This window comes from Carlito syrichta, unplaced genomic scaffold (genome assembly GCF_000164805.1).
Source record: "Carlito syrichta isolate Samal-C Ts95f unplaced genomic scaffold, Tarsius_syrichta-2.0.1 Scaffold288337, whole genome shotgun sequence".
NCBI classification, from domain to species: domain Eukaryota; kingdom Metazoa; phylum Chordata; class Mammalia; order Primates; family Tarsiidae; genus Carlito; species Carlito syrichta.
The window spans coordinates 200,098-213,617 of NW_007232433.1; the positions used below are offsets into that span (position 1 = coordinate 200,098).

Genomic DNA, 13,520 nt, shown 5'->3' on the forward strand with positions numbered 1-13,520 from the left:
TTATTTTAATAAGGTTTATGTGATACGGAAGCTTTTAAAAATGAAGACCCTGGGAATACAGTCTGTTTTTATGCCTAGATTTGATGAAGAATGGACAGCCATGTAGAAATGTGATTAGACAAAAGGGTATTACCTAATGGTAATAGACTGAGTGAGGGAAAGCCAGCAAGGCCTGTCTGTTCAGATTCTTCCTGGCCTCTCTGTCTAGCATTCTTTCTTCCCATGTATGGGGCATGACCCCTCTGCAGTGAGGGTTTTATGACCCACTATCAGGCAAGGGAGGTCAGAAAATTTCTCTATGGCCAGCTTATCCACAGAAAGTTTGGGGGAGGGAGTTAGAGTAATATTTCTAGATTTTATGACTTGCTTTGGAGAAGAGTCTTTCTATGGCTTGTCTTGGGGAAGAGGAATTATCATTTCTGTGGTCTGTCTAGAGGTAGGAAGAGGAGCAGGAGAAGGTGGGGTGGGAGAAAGTCAGAGGCTTTCTTGGTTTCCTTCAGTTCGAAGTGCTCAGCATGTCAAGGCTCCATACTTTGGGGTATCATGTTCTGAGTCCTGACATAAACATCAAAACAAATTGTGTAAGGGAAGCTTTCCAACTGACTAAAAAATGTTGAAACAACCAAAATTTCCCTACTTTGCTGTGAAAATCTCATGCTGAATGTATCTTAGTGTTCTCTACTTTCATAAGTAGAGAAGACTGTACCTGGGGATAACTGTCATTAATTCTCAGAAAATTTTTAATTTTTCTTAAATTCTGGCCTGTTTTTCTGCTTATAATAGGAAATAAAAGCTATAGTAATAAATTTAAACACTAAACAAATATACAGTGTAAAAATGAAAGTATTCTGTAATCTCACCCTAGAGATAATCATTAGTAATTGATATACATGCCCCACGGATATTTTTTTTTTTTTTTTTGAGTTGGAGTCTCACTCTGTCGCCCAGACTGGAGTGCAGTGGCCGCTCCCAGCCACCGCAGCCTCGACCTGCTGGGCTCCGGTGATCCTTCTGCCTCAGCCTTCCGAGTAGCCGGAATTACAGGTATGCACTACCACGCCCAGCTGATTTTTTGATTTATTGTAGAGATGAGGTCTCGCTGCCGAGGCGGGTCTCGAACCCGCGGGCTCAGGCAATCCACTCACCTCAGCCTCCCAAAGGCGCAGGATTACAGGCTGAGCCACTGAGCCCAGCTTCCCACAGATATTTTAGTACACACACACACATACACACATACACACACACACACACACACACACACACACTCACACACTGTTATTATCATCATCACTATCACTGAAAAAAGAGGGATTTGGGTTCCATTATTGAGCTTAACTCTTAACCAAGTGATTTACGTAGCATTCCTAATTTTAATAGCTAATATTTGTCTGTCTTAATTTCCAGTATATTCCTATGGCCAACAAAGTTTCTAACTAACTTTCTTTTTTTTGAGTTGGAGTCTTACTCTGTCGCCCAGACTGGAGTGCAGTAGTTGTTCCCGGCCACCGCAGCCTCAACCTGCTGGGCTCTGGCGATCCTTCCACCTCAGCCTTCCAAGTAGCTGGAACTACAGGTGCACGCTACCATGCCCAGCTAATTTTTTTGATTTATTGTAGAGATGAGGTCTCGCCAAGTTGCCCAGGCGGGTCTCGAACCCACGGGCTCAAGCAGTCCACTCACCTCAGCCTCCCAAAGCACGGGATTACAGGCTGAGCCACCGAGCCCGGCTCAAGTTTCTAACTTTCAACTGTAACCCACATGAGCTGTTTATTTTGAAAGAGCAAACTAAGTTTGTCTTACACAATAGGCAGGCTAAGAAGTTTAAGGAAATGAAGAGATATTATCATTTGAAATGCAGGTTTCCTATCCATTCCTGTTTATAAAGCCAAGAGCCCAAGTGATCTACATGGATTAAAAATTATAAGGACTCACTAAAGTTCTGGGTAGCTCTTTAAGAAGGAAACTAGGAAAACACAGAAATAGTCTAAGCTCTCAGCAGATTCACAGAACAGACTATCACTTATCCAGTTCAAAGCAATAGTTGGGAAGGGCCAGTCAGGTTCAAGGTAAGGAAGAGGTAAAGATGTATATGTGTTTCACTGCCTGTTTAAAAAAAAAACTAGGTTAGGCTGGGCTCGGTGGCTCAGCCTGTAATCCCAGCACTTTGGGAGGCTGAGGTGAGTGGATTGCCTAAGCCTGCAGGTTCATGACCAGCCAGGCAAGTTGGCGAGACCTCGTCTCTACAATAAATCAAAAAATTAGCCAGGCATGGTAGTGCACACCTATAGTTCCAGCCACTTGGAAGGCTGAGGCGGAAGGATCGCCGGAGCCCAGTAGGCCGACGCTGGGATGGCCGTGAATGTGCCACTGTACTCCAGCTGGAGTGACGGGGTAAAACTCCAAATCAAAAACAAAAAACAAAAAAAACTGGGTTACATAAAAAGATTCTTAATTTATACACTTTCTCCATCATTTTATACATACCACAATTTTTGACCACTTCAAAAGAATGTGTCTGACTCTACCTAATAGCATACACAGAATTCACCACAATAATAAGATTGCAAGATTGACCCATTATTTCAGGCCTTCGTTCAGTTATTGGGTGTTTTTTGTGTATTTACAATATTCAAGACTGTGGAATCCAAAGGTAGTTGAAAGTCAGTTTAGGTCTGCTTGGACTCCAGATAGTTAAATGACAATTACAGTAGAGGGAGATGAGGCTTATGGCAGCATCGCGCATAAACAGCGGGAGGAATATCAACCCCCATCCCAGGATCAGAAAAGCCTTCTTGGAAAGCCTGCTTCTATACTTGAGACTTCAAGACTCAGTAGGCTTTGGGCAGGCCAGTTTTTCCTCAGTGCATTCAGCATCCCAGTTTAGGACAAATTTTAAAAATAAAATCAAAGTAGTGAGTTTTTCATAAAGCTAATTTTATTCTGAAACCATGCCCTTTCTATTTTGAGAGAATTTACATAATCTTCCTTTTATGATACAGAAGTAACAGTTCAGCATGTCTTTAATGTCCTTTCTGGACCAATCAATTGACAATAAAGAGTTGGTAACTTGATTGGTCCCTAAAAGAATATGGTTTGTGTGTCTGTGTGTGTGTGTGTGTGTGTCTGTGTCTGTGTGTGAGTGAGAGAGAGAGAGAGAGAGAGAGAGAAGAGGCTTAGAAGCCTATGAAGTCCTTGTGTCCAGAAACCACGACCAGGAGGGGCAGCAAGGGTGTTCTTGGCCCAGGTTCCTCCTTGGACAGCAACATTAGTGTTCCCTGGGAGCTTGTGAGAGATACAGAATCTCAAGCCATGCCTCAGACTTACTGAGTCAGACTTGGCATTTTAACAAGATCCCTGAGTGATTTATATGCACATTAAAGTTTAAGAATCACTATTAGCTGGGCATTTGGGAGGCTGAGACAAGAGGATTGCCTGAGTACAGGGTTTCAAGACCAGCCTGGGCAACTTGGTGAGACCTTGTCACTACAACAAATCAAAAATTTAGCCAGATGAGCTGGCACATGCCTTTGTTCCAGCTACTTAGAAGGCTGAGGCAGAAGGATCACCCGAGCCCAGCAGGTCAAGGCTGTGGTGGCCATGAGTGTGCCACTGCACTCCAGCCTGGGCGACAGAAGTGAGACTCCAACTCAAGAAAAAAAGAGAGAAGAAGAAGCACTATTCAAGGAGAGGGAGCAGCAGATATAAAGACTGGTAGGGAAGACCTTGATGGTTTGAAGATTCTTTCCAATCAAGGCCACAATTCAGGCAGGGTGAACGTGATCCTGGGAAGACAGGCAGGAGGGTGGGTAAAGATGATTTGTATTTTCCCTCTGCTTCAACCATAGTTGGATGATAATTGCTCCATATTTCATCCTGAGTGTTGTTATTATTATTATTATTATTAGAGATAGGGCTCTGCCCTGTTGCCCAGGCTGGAGTACAGTAACATATTCATAGCTCACTGCAACCTCAAACTCCTGGGCTCAAGCGATCCTCCTACTTCAGCCTTGCAAGGAACTAGGATTATAGACATGTACCATTATGCCGGTTAATTTATTTTTATTTTTTTATTTTTTGAGTTGGAGTTTCACTCTGTTGCCCAGACTGGAGTGCAGTGCCACAGCCTCGACCTGCTGGGCTCCAGCGATTCTTCTGCCTCAGCCTTCCAAGCAGCTGGAACTACAGGTGCACGCTACCACACCCAGCTAATTTTTTATTTATTGTAGCGACTAGGTCTCACCAGGTTGCCTAGGGTGGATCATGAATCTGCGGACTCAGGCAATCCACTCACTGGGATTACAGGCTGAGCTACTGAGCCCGGCCTACCTGGATAATTTGAAAGAAAATTTCCTTTGTATAAACAGGGTCTCACTATGTTGCCTAGGCTGTTCTTAAACTCCTGGCCTCAAGCAATCCTCCTGCCTTGGCCTTTCAAAGCCTGGGGGTTATAGGTGTGAGCTACTGCACCCAACCCATCCTGGTCACTTTTATCAGGCCTCGACCTGCTGGGCTCCAGCGATTTTTCTGCCTCAGCCTTCCAAGCAGCTGGAACTACAGGCGTGTTCCATATTGCTTAAAATATTCAATCACTTATTGAAAAAACTTAAAGCACAGGTTAAATATCTTGGGACAAATATCTTAGGCCAACTGTGTAGCAATAAATGGCATGCGTATTAAACATTTCATAATACACAATAAATGCGTACTAAGCATTTCATAACTATAATAACAAGTTATACTAATTCTCCAGGATGACTGGTGGAGGGTTTGTTTTACTAAAGACCAGACACCAAAGGTTAAAGTTTGTCCTGGCCGGATGCGGTGGCTCACACATAGAATCCCAGCACTTCAGGAGCCCACAGTGAGAGGATTGCCTGAGCCCACAGGTCGAGACCAGCCTGGGAAACTTGGTGAGACCTCATCTCTACAATAAATCAAAAAATTAGCTGGGTGTGGTGGTGCATACCTGTAGTTCCAGCTACTTGGAAGGCTGAGGCAGAAGGATCACCTAAGCCCAGCAGGTCGAGGCTGTGGTGGCTATGAGTGTACCACCGCACTGAGCAACAGAGTGAGATTCCAACTCAAAAAAAAGAAAAGGGCTGGGCTCGGTGGCTCAGCCTATAATCCCGCGCCTTTGGGAGGCTGAGGTGAGTGGATTGCCTGAGCCCGCGGGTTCGAGACCTGCCCGGACAGCGAGACCTCATCTCTACAATAAATCAAAAAATCAGCCAGGCGTGGTAGCGCACGCCTGTAATTCCGGCTACTCGGAAGGCTGAGGCGGAAGGATCGCCAGAGCCCAGCAGGTTGAGGATGCGGTGGCCGGGAGCGGCCACTGCACTCCAGTCTGGGCGACAGAGTGAGACTCCAACTCAAAAAAAAAAAAAAAAAAAAAAAAGGGGTTTGCCCTAGGCCAGGGTATACAATTCAATGCTGATGAAAATAGCTCTGTCCCACATAACTGCTTGGTTGTCTCAATTATTCTTCATCCTACACCTGCATAAGAACCTCACTGAATGTACAAAAGGCACAGTCTTGCCCTTTTGGTATTTATAAGTTAGGATTTCAATTTAAATATGCATTTTATCTTTTATCTGATAAAAGAATAAGACCATCCCAATTAACTGTGGCAGACAAGCCAAAATACAGTCTAAAATTGTTTTCCCTACTGCCTCTATTTCCCACAGTATTACTATTGTTGTTTTCTAAAAATGTGGTTGTCTTCTCAAATACACTTTGAGTATGTTAAGTTGTGGAAACTGTATTTTTGCTTTTGTGCTCCTGAGTGCCTGAGATACTATCTTCTCGACTTTTTAAATAAATAAGGAGCCCGAAAATACAGAAGAATACAAATAGCTGAATGAATCCTCCATGGCCTACAGATACATGGCTGACAATGGTTAGAGGTTGTGTGTCTTCTCACTCTTTGAGAGATTTTATTTAAATTCTGATTTTTGTGTCTGGCAAATCATATTTGACATCTGTGTGTAAAGTGACGTGGCATCCAGTTTGTTAGTAAAGTGCCATTTTATGCAAAGAGAAATCAAACTTGTAAAAATGACATAATTACTTCCCTAACTCACTATGTAGGCTAATTTGAGAGGCATAGGACTGTCATAACTTGAAATCAGAACTGAATATTAAGCCTAAGCTATGTTTACATCTAGAATTCAGATGGTGAGAATTATGGGAGTCCTGGTAGGGAAGCCCCAGGAACAGGTTCACACGAGGGACTGAAGAACTTGTTAGGAGTCAGAAAGACCAAACTAAGAATAAGCTAAGTTTCTTGTAGGTTTCTGTAAGTACCTCCTTTCAGAACTCTCACTCAGACCTCCTCTGGTACAAAAGCTCATCTAATAATAAAAATTTGGGTTGCAAAAGGGAGCAGGTGATTATGTGTGCAGCATCATAACTGGCATCCAGATTTGCTCCCTACCTACTTCCAAGATATCTCTAAGTCCTGTCCTGGACAAAAGCATCTGAAATTTAAAACTAAAAGGTCTTCTTTCACTAAGATGTCTGTGAGATCTCTGGTTCCCTGCCATGCTGACTAGGTATCCATATAAGAGTGGTTGCACAAGAAGAGTTGCCCTGCTCCATTCTGTGGAGGGGCCAGCCCCACATGCCAGCTGCAGGACAGAGGTCACTTACCCTATTGGGCATTTGCCTGGACCCTTGGGTGGAAGCGAAAATCCTTCTCCCTGCCCAGCTTGTACAATTAGAGCAATGCAGGAAATGTAGAAATCCAGGAAAACACAAAACTCATTTTGTGAACAGTTGACATATGGCTAACTTTTTTTTTAATGCACCTATTCCATGAGTACAGTACTGAGAAGTTGTATCACTTAACAAGGCAGATGAAGCCCAGGCAGGCCATCTTACTGAAACTAAATTGTATCATCTGTTTTGGATGTATCTGACAATATCCAACAAGGAAAAGAGATGTAAAATACACGGTGATATTGGAACAAAATGCAGACATTTGGTTGGAAAAGTAATCACAGAAATATAACATCAAGAAGACAGGGCAACAGGATATTACTAGATTCTAGACATTTAACTGAGGAAAACAGTTGATACAAATAAGACATATTAAAGCACCTTTGTGAACTGGAAAGAGCCTTAAATAAGGCATTTAAAATGGTCTGGGCCTATTTTTTAATGTAATATTCTGGATTTTTATCATATATATTTTTTTTATCATATATAGATTTTTATTATATATATATATATTTTTAATTTAGAGATGAGGTCTCGCCGTTGCCCAGTCTGGTCTTGAACCCCTGGGCACAGGCAATCCTCTTGTCTCTGCCTCCCAAAGTGCTGGGATTACAGACATGAGCCACTGTGCCTGACTTTACTCATATTTTTAAAAATCATATATTGCTTCCCACGTGTCTGCGAGGTAGGATAGTTTGGTGAGCAAAACTCTAAGACAACATCCCAAGAGCAGGCGAACTCAGTCTTCAGCTGGAGGAGGACTCCAGGCCGGGAGGCAGTCTTAACAAAATGCATTCTCTCACCAGCCAAGGAGGAAGTAGCAGGACTCTGGCCCTGTTGGTGGGCTTTGTGGACACTGTGCAAGCTGCCATTGACCTCGGCTTCTCCTGAATTCTGTGTAATTTCGAGAGGATACTCTCCCTTCTGTCCCATCCTCTCCAACCCCTGACCCCATTACATACACTCTCCCTAATACCCAGACACTAGCAACCAGAAATAATCATAATGATTGTCCTGCTTCTGTGATTATGGCTCCCACTGTACAAGTTCCTCCTCCACACATTAAAAGCGTCGGCCAAGAATTTGAGGTCACCAAATCACAGTAACAGCTGACCAGGAAATGTATTGTAAAGTGCCACCGTAGGACCTCTTGCTCCACCATACCGGCTTCTGACTTCTTTCCTGCCGAACTTATAGCACCATTTCTGGAACTCAGCTGCTGACTGATAATTAGGTCTAATAGGAGAGCAAGGGTTTCCTGATGGGATGAAGACAACACCATATTTACTGGCGCTGTGCCTCTGCTAATTGCTGGAAACCTGGGGCTCAGGCAGTCCAGTGAACAGAGTTCTTCACACTAAAGACAACAATGAAGTGAGCATCCTACCGTCCCCACCCCGTGGCTAACTCTTAATTCAGAGACAGGGTCTTCTTAGAGCATTCATCACTGGGAAGAATGCATTTCCATGTATGGCGGTGAAATCTGATCAAGTAAGGCAGATATATAATAGATGTTTGAAAATAAGACAAATCTTTGGCCACTGGGGATAGGTTTTGCAAAAGGAGCATGTGGCAGAAATGGTTAAATGCCAACAGGAGTCACCTCAAGCACTGCTGAGTGGCACCCCAGGTGCTACCTGTGTTTCTGGCTCCCTAGCCAGATGCTGGGAAATAAGTGTGGAAGACACCATTTAAAAGAAAAGAGGACATTTAAAGGGAAGAGAACTATCTCCAAACAGATAGTCTGTTCTTTTAACTCCATCCATAGTACTCATCTTTTCCTCTCTAATTAGAAGTGTCACCTTTATTACTACATTTCTTTCTATTTTCCAGGCTGTTTCTGAACTCTCTAGAATAGAGAAATATAGATCCATAAACTAATAGCCTTGAAAATGTATCTAAATTTTTCAGTAGGTACTGCTGTCTCATTTTTTCTTAGATTTAACTGCTATGCACTATGCCTTCTATGTCTTGTATTTACATGTGATTGGTCCAATCCCCTGAATTCTGTAATTGTCCCAAACATGTTTTCTTTGTACTGACCACTTCCTCAACTTCAGTGAGTAAAGAGAGAGGAATGAAAGAGGAAGACTGTATCCTTTACATTACATTTCCCTTGTAGAGAATCAATAGCATAAGCATTCTAGAAACACGGAAGAAGCTAAGCTGTAAGATCTACAAGTAAGCTGATTGGTCAGTTCTTCTAAGTCAAGGAAGCTATATTGGTTTATTATAAAATTATGACAAGTAAAAGTGTCATAATTTGACACTAACATCATAACAATGACTATAAATACATCTTTGCCACATCAAATAATATGTACAGCAAGCCAAATAGAACTGTGGGAAGTAGGTTAGAGTATTCTCATACTTTAGCCAATACTGCCTGGATGGAATGCACACATGTCATGTGGGATTTAACTATCTGCTTTTACCAAGAGCACTTTTTTTACTCTTGGCTCTGGGCTCCTTTTTTCCCTCTGTGCCTATTTCTTATTTATGGTAAACTGTTATCTCAACTGCCATGTTTTAAAATCCCATCAGCATCTTTCTTATCACCCTTAAATGTCCCTAGAATTTTACTTCCTCCTCAAAGATTTTTCTTATACAGGTAGAAATTATCAAGTATTGCTGCATTTTGTCCTTTAAAGAATTCTATTTAGCATCCTTTGAGAGAGGACCAATTTATTGTCATTCAGATCTGTTGTAAAAGCACCCCAGCATTTCATAGGGGTGCTAGTCATTATGATAATTCAGATCCCCTTTTTTTGAGGTTACCAAAAGGCTTTCATTTGGATTGCTTTATTATCATGAATGTAAAGGGATGCTCATTCTTTTTATTGAGGATAAAATTAGCCTAGAGAATTTAGTAACTTGCTGTAAGTGATGGGACAGAGTAGGATTGGAAATGGGGTTTCCTGACTCCAAATTCCCAAACAGGTCATAACAAAGTGATAACTGCAAACCTTATTGGGATTTCTCAAAAGGATTTTCTTCTTAAAGCATTTGCCAGAGTCTGATTTTAGATTTCAAGTGTTATTTATACTGTCACTTCTCAACAGGTTTGCAACTTTTGTGTGGAAAACATACTTTTACTGCAGGAAAAAGTAAAATGTTCTTTGCAGAGTCTAAAGCATTGTTATACTTTAATTATCTAAAATTATTCCAAGGAAATTTGTATGTGGCTACATTACCACATTGAAGACGTGCATTTAACATTCACAATTAGCTTTGAGGAAAAAGAATAGGAGTTAGAATTACCATAGGATTCAGCAATTGCACTTCTGGATCACACCGAAAGAAGTGAAAGCAAGATCTTAAAGAGATATCTGTACACCCATGTTTATAGCATTATTCACAATAGACAAAGATGGAAGCAGCAGAACTGTCCCTTGATGGAGGAATGAATAAAGAAAATGTGGTATATACATACAATGGAATATTATTCAGCCTTAAAAAGAAGGAAATTCTGACACATGCTACAATGTGAATGAATCTTGAGGACATTATGCTAACTTTAAAAAACAGCTTGTCCCAGCCCGGGCAACTTGGTGAGACCTCGTCTCTACAATAAATCAAAAATTAGCCGGGCATGGTAGTGCGGGCCTGTAGTTCCAGCTACTTGGAAAGCTGAGGCAGAAGGGTCACCAGAGCCTAGCAAGTCGACGTTGGGGTGGCTGTCAGTGTGCCATTGCACTCCAGCCTGGGCAATGGAATGAGAGTCTAACTCAAAAAAAATATTTATTAAAACAAAAAACCCAAAAAAACCCAAAACAGCTTGTCTGCCGGGCACGGTGGGGCAAGCCTGTAATCCCAGCACTTTGGAAGGCTGAGGCAGGAGGATTGCCTGAACTCAAGAGTTCGAGACCAGTTTGAGCAACATGGCAGGACCTCGTCTCTACAATAAATCAAAAAATTAGCCAGGCGTGGTGGCACCGCCTGTGGTTCTAGCTACTTGAAAGGCTGAGGTGGAAGGATTGCCTGAGCTCGGCAGGTCGAGGCTGCAGTGGCCGTGAGCCACTGCCATGCCACTGCACTCCAGTCTGGGTGACAGAGTAAGACTCTGACTCAAAAAAAAACAAAACAGCTTGTCACAAAAGGATAAACACTACATGATTTCACTTATATGAAGTGTCTAGGGTGGTCAAATTTATAGAAACAGAAAATAGAATGGTAGTTACCAGGGACTGGAGGCTGAGGGCAAAAAAGGGGTTAGTGTTTAATGGGTATAGAGTTTCAGTTGGGAAAGTTAAAAAAGTTCTAGAAAGGGATAGTGGTGGTGGTTACACAACAATGTGAATTTACTTAATACCATGGAACTATACACTTAAAGATTGTTAAATAGTTAAAATGGTAGACTTGATGATATATATATTTAACCATATACAAAAGAATAGGCAGAACAATTAACCTTGCTCTGGAGGAAGGAGGATGGGGAAGACTTCACAGAGGAGGTGGCTTTGTCTGGAAAGATGAGAAGGAGTTTGGCAGACAGGACAAGAGGGCTGGGGAGATAGCATAAGGAAGCAAGAGGCAATTCCAAGGTCATATTAAAAGAATGGCAAGTAATCCGAGTGACTGTAGCCCGGACATGTGTCGGTAAATTACTGGAGCTGCCGCTGCAATGGCAGAGGGAGAGGATCTTGAGGGCTCCTCTTGTGCCATGCAAGTTTGGGCTTTATTCTGTAGGCACTGGGCAGCTGCTGGAGTCCTTTCAGCTGGAGATATGACCAAGCTGGCATTTTAGAAAGATAATGTGGGCAGTTATGTGAAGAGTGGAGAGAAACAGGACTGGAGACGGTGATGGGGAGACCCCTGCCATAGCCCAAGAGAGAGATGACGAGGCCCCAGCTGAGAATCTATGGGAACGGAGAGGGGTGCTTAGGAGGATATAGGAACTCAGGAGAGGTGAGGAGTGGAAGAGAGCTCCCAGGCTACTGGTTTGGCTTTTGAGTGGATGGAGCTGTCTTTTCATCTACTCCTGGTCCCCCCTCCACATGCCCTCCAGGTTTTCTGCTCACAGAACAGTCACTCAAGATCATTCTCAGCCTTGACCCCTTTGGGGCCCATTTTATTTCCCAATGGCTAGCCTCCTGACTTCCATGCTGTCCTCAGCTCCTTCCAACAATTTGGTATGCATTCCTGCTCCTCCTAGCCTTTGCTTCAACCTCACTCAAGTCTTTCCCTTCCCCTGTGCTTCTAATCACTGAATTCCTTATTTATCCCTTTAATTCCCCACTCCAATCCATTGTTCTGTGCTGCCTCCTTCTTCCCTTGTAGGCCAATTTCTAGTTTCCAAGGTGGGGGGGCGGCATGGAGGGAGGGCCATGAGATATCCTTAGCACAGATCAGGAATATGATAGAGGCTGAAGGGTTAGGAGGGCAAGTGGTGAGAAGTGAGAAGGAGAGAAAGAGTGCATGTCAGATATGCTCAGTTTAGGGTGCCTTGTCTAGCAACATCCCACGTGAGCCCATCTGCACCCACTTACTGAGTGAGTCCTTATAACTACGTCATACCCCCAGACAAGCAATCTACATTTACTGGCATCCAAGAATCAGAGCTGGAATCTTTTTAATGAAGGTCTTTGGCTCACTCCACTCTACAGGAGTATTTTTTTTTTCTGACCAACATAATATATCCTTTAATAACATTCAGTGACTGTCATTTTAGATATCTGTGAGGGGACTTATATAAAGTATATACATACAAACAGAGCAGTTCATTTTAATTTATATTATGTTTTTACACTTAAAAGTAGTAAATTTTATTTTGCTTGCATAGAAAGAAATAAAACTCAAGGAATTGATAAACTTTTGATTTTCTTTTAAAAAAATTTTTTTAGAGGAGTATTTTTACTCTCCTTCTTCAAATACCCTCCCCTAAGGGTTCTCCATGGCACTTGGCCACTCTCTAGGCAAGTGGTCTGCAGAAGTCAGTTCCTGAGGGTACCAGGACTGCCAGGAATCCATCTGCTAGTCACCTTTCTTAGTGGTAGTAAAGCTCTCGGCAAACCCTTCACTCTCAGCTTCACACACTCAGCTGACACTGGGAAGTCTCAAAAACACTTTAACCTACCTGCCGAGTGATTACCTTCTTCAGGTGAGCAAGGAACTCTTCGCTGTAGGGTAATTAACAACCATCTTCCCCGTTAGCTGCAAGGAACCTGGTCTGCTCCACACTGTTAAGCAAGCTGGGTCTCTTGTTTGCGGTTAAATTCTGGCTTCTGTTCAGCTGACTTAGGATAGGATCATTCTCCTGGCATTATAGGAACATGCACAGTTGAGCCAAACAGCCCAAAACCCCGTTAGCTGGCAAGGGCAAATACTGCTGCACTCTCTGATGTCAGCCGAGGAAGACACAGGAGCAGATGGTAAAGGCGATCGCTTCATGCACCACACGAACCTCAGAATACTTCTCCATGTAAGACTGGATAAGCTGCTGAAAGAGACCAATGCATCAAACACTCTGGCATGACAACTGCTCTTCCCAAAGCCAGATTGTTGTTGGGAATGGCTTCTTAGCCCTTGTGCTGCCTCTTCATTCGGTGACAGGAGTTGCAAATCTCTGTGTCATCAGGAAGGTGAGTGGCCCTCTCTCCCTCTGGCTCTTTGGCAGGTGGCCATGCTTGTATCACATGGTGAGTTTGGCAAGTCACATCTCATTCTTTTGCAGTATAGCTGCAGCAAATATTTCCAGTTAATGATTTCTTGGTGGCTCCTGTGAGTCATAGCTTCCAGATTCTTCTGCAGAGGAGGCGGGTATAAGCTTGTTCTCAAGACGATTATCATTACTCCTGGTTTGA

At 42.9% G+C, this 13,520-nt stretch overlaps 1 protein-coding gene across 1 annotated transcript in view; it reads right to left on the bottom strand.

The window, feature by feature from the left end:
- Positions 1-13,315, bottom strand: part of LYST (lysosomal trafficking regulator) — a 204,510-nt gene extending 191,195 nt beyond the window's left edge. Inside the window, exon 1 of the mRNA XM_008053632.2 lies at positions 12,794-13,315. The gene's annotated coding sequence lies outside the window, so the exon portion shown is untranslated. The remainder of the gene's footprint in view (positions 1-12,793) is intronic.
- Between the last annotated feature and the right edge of the window lie 205 nt (positions 13,316-13,520).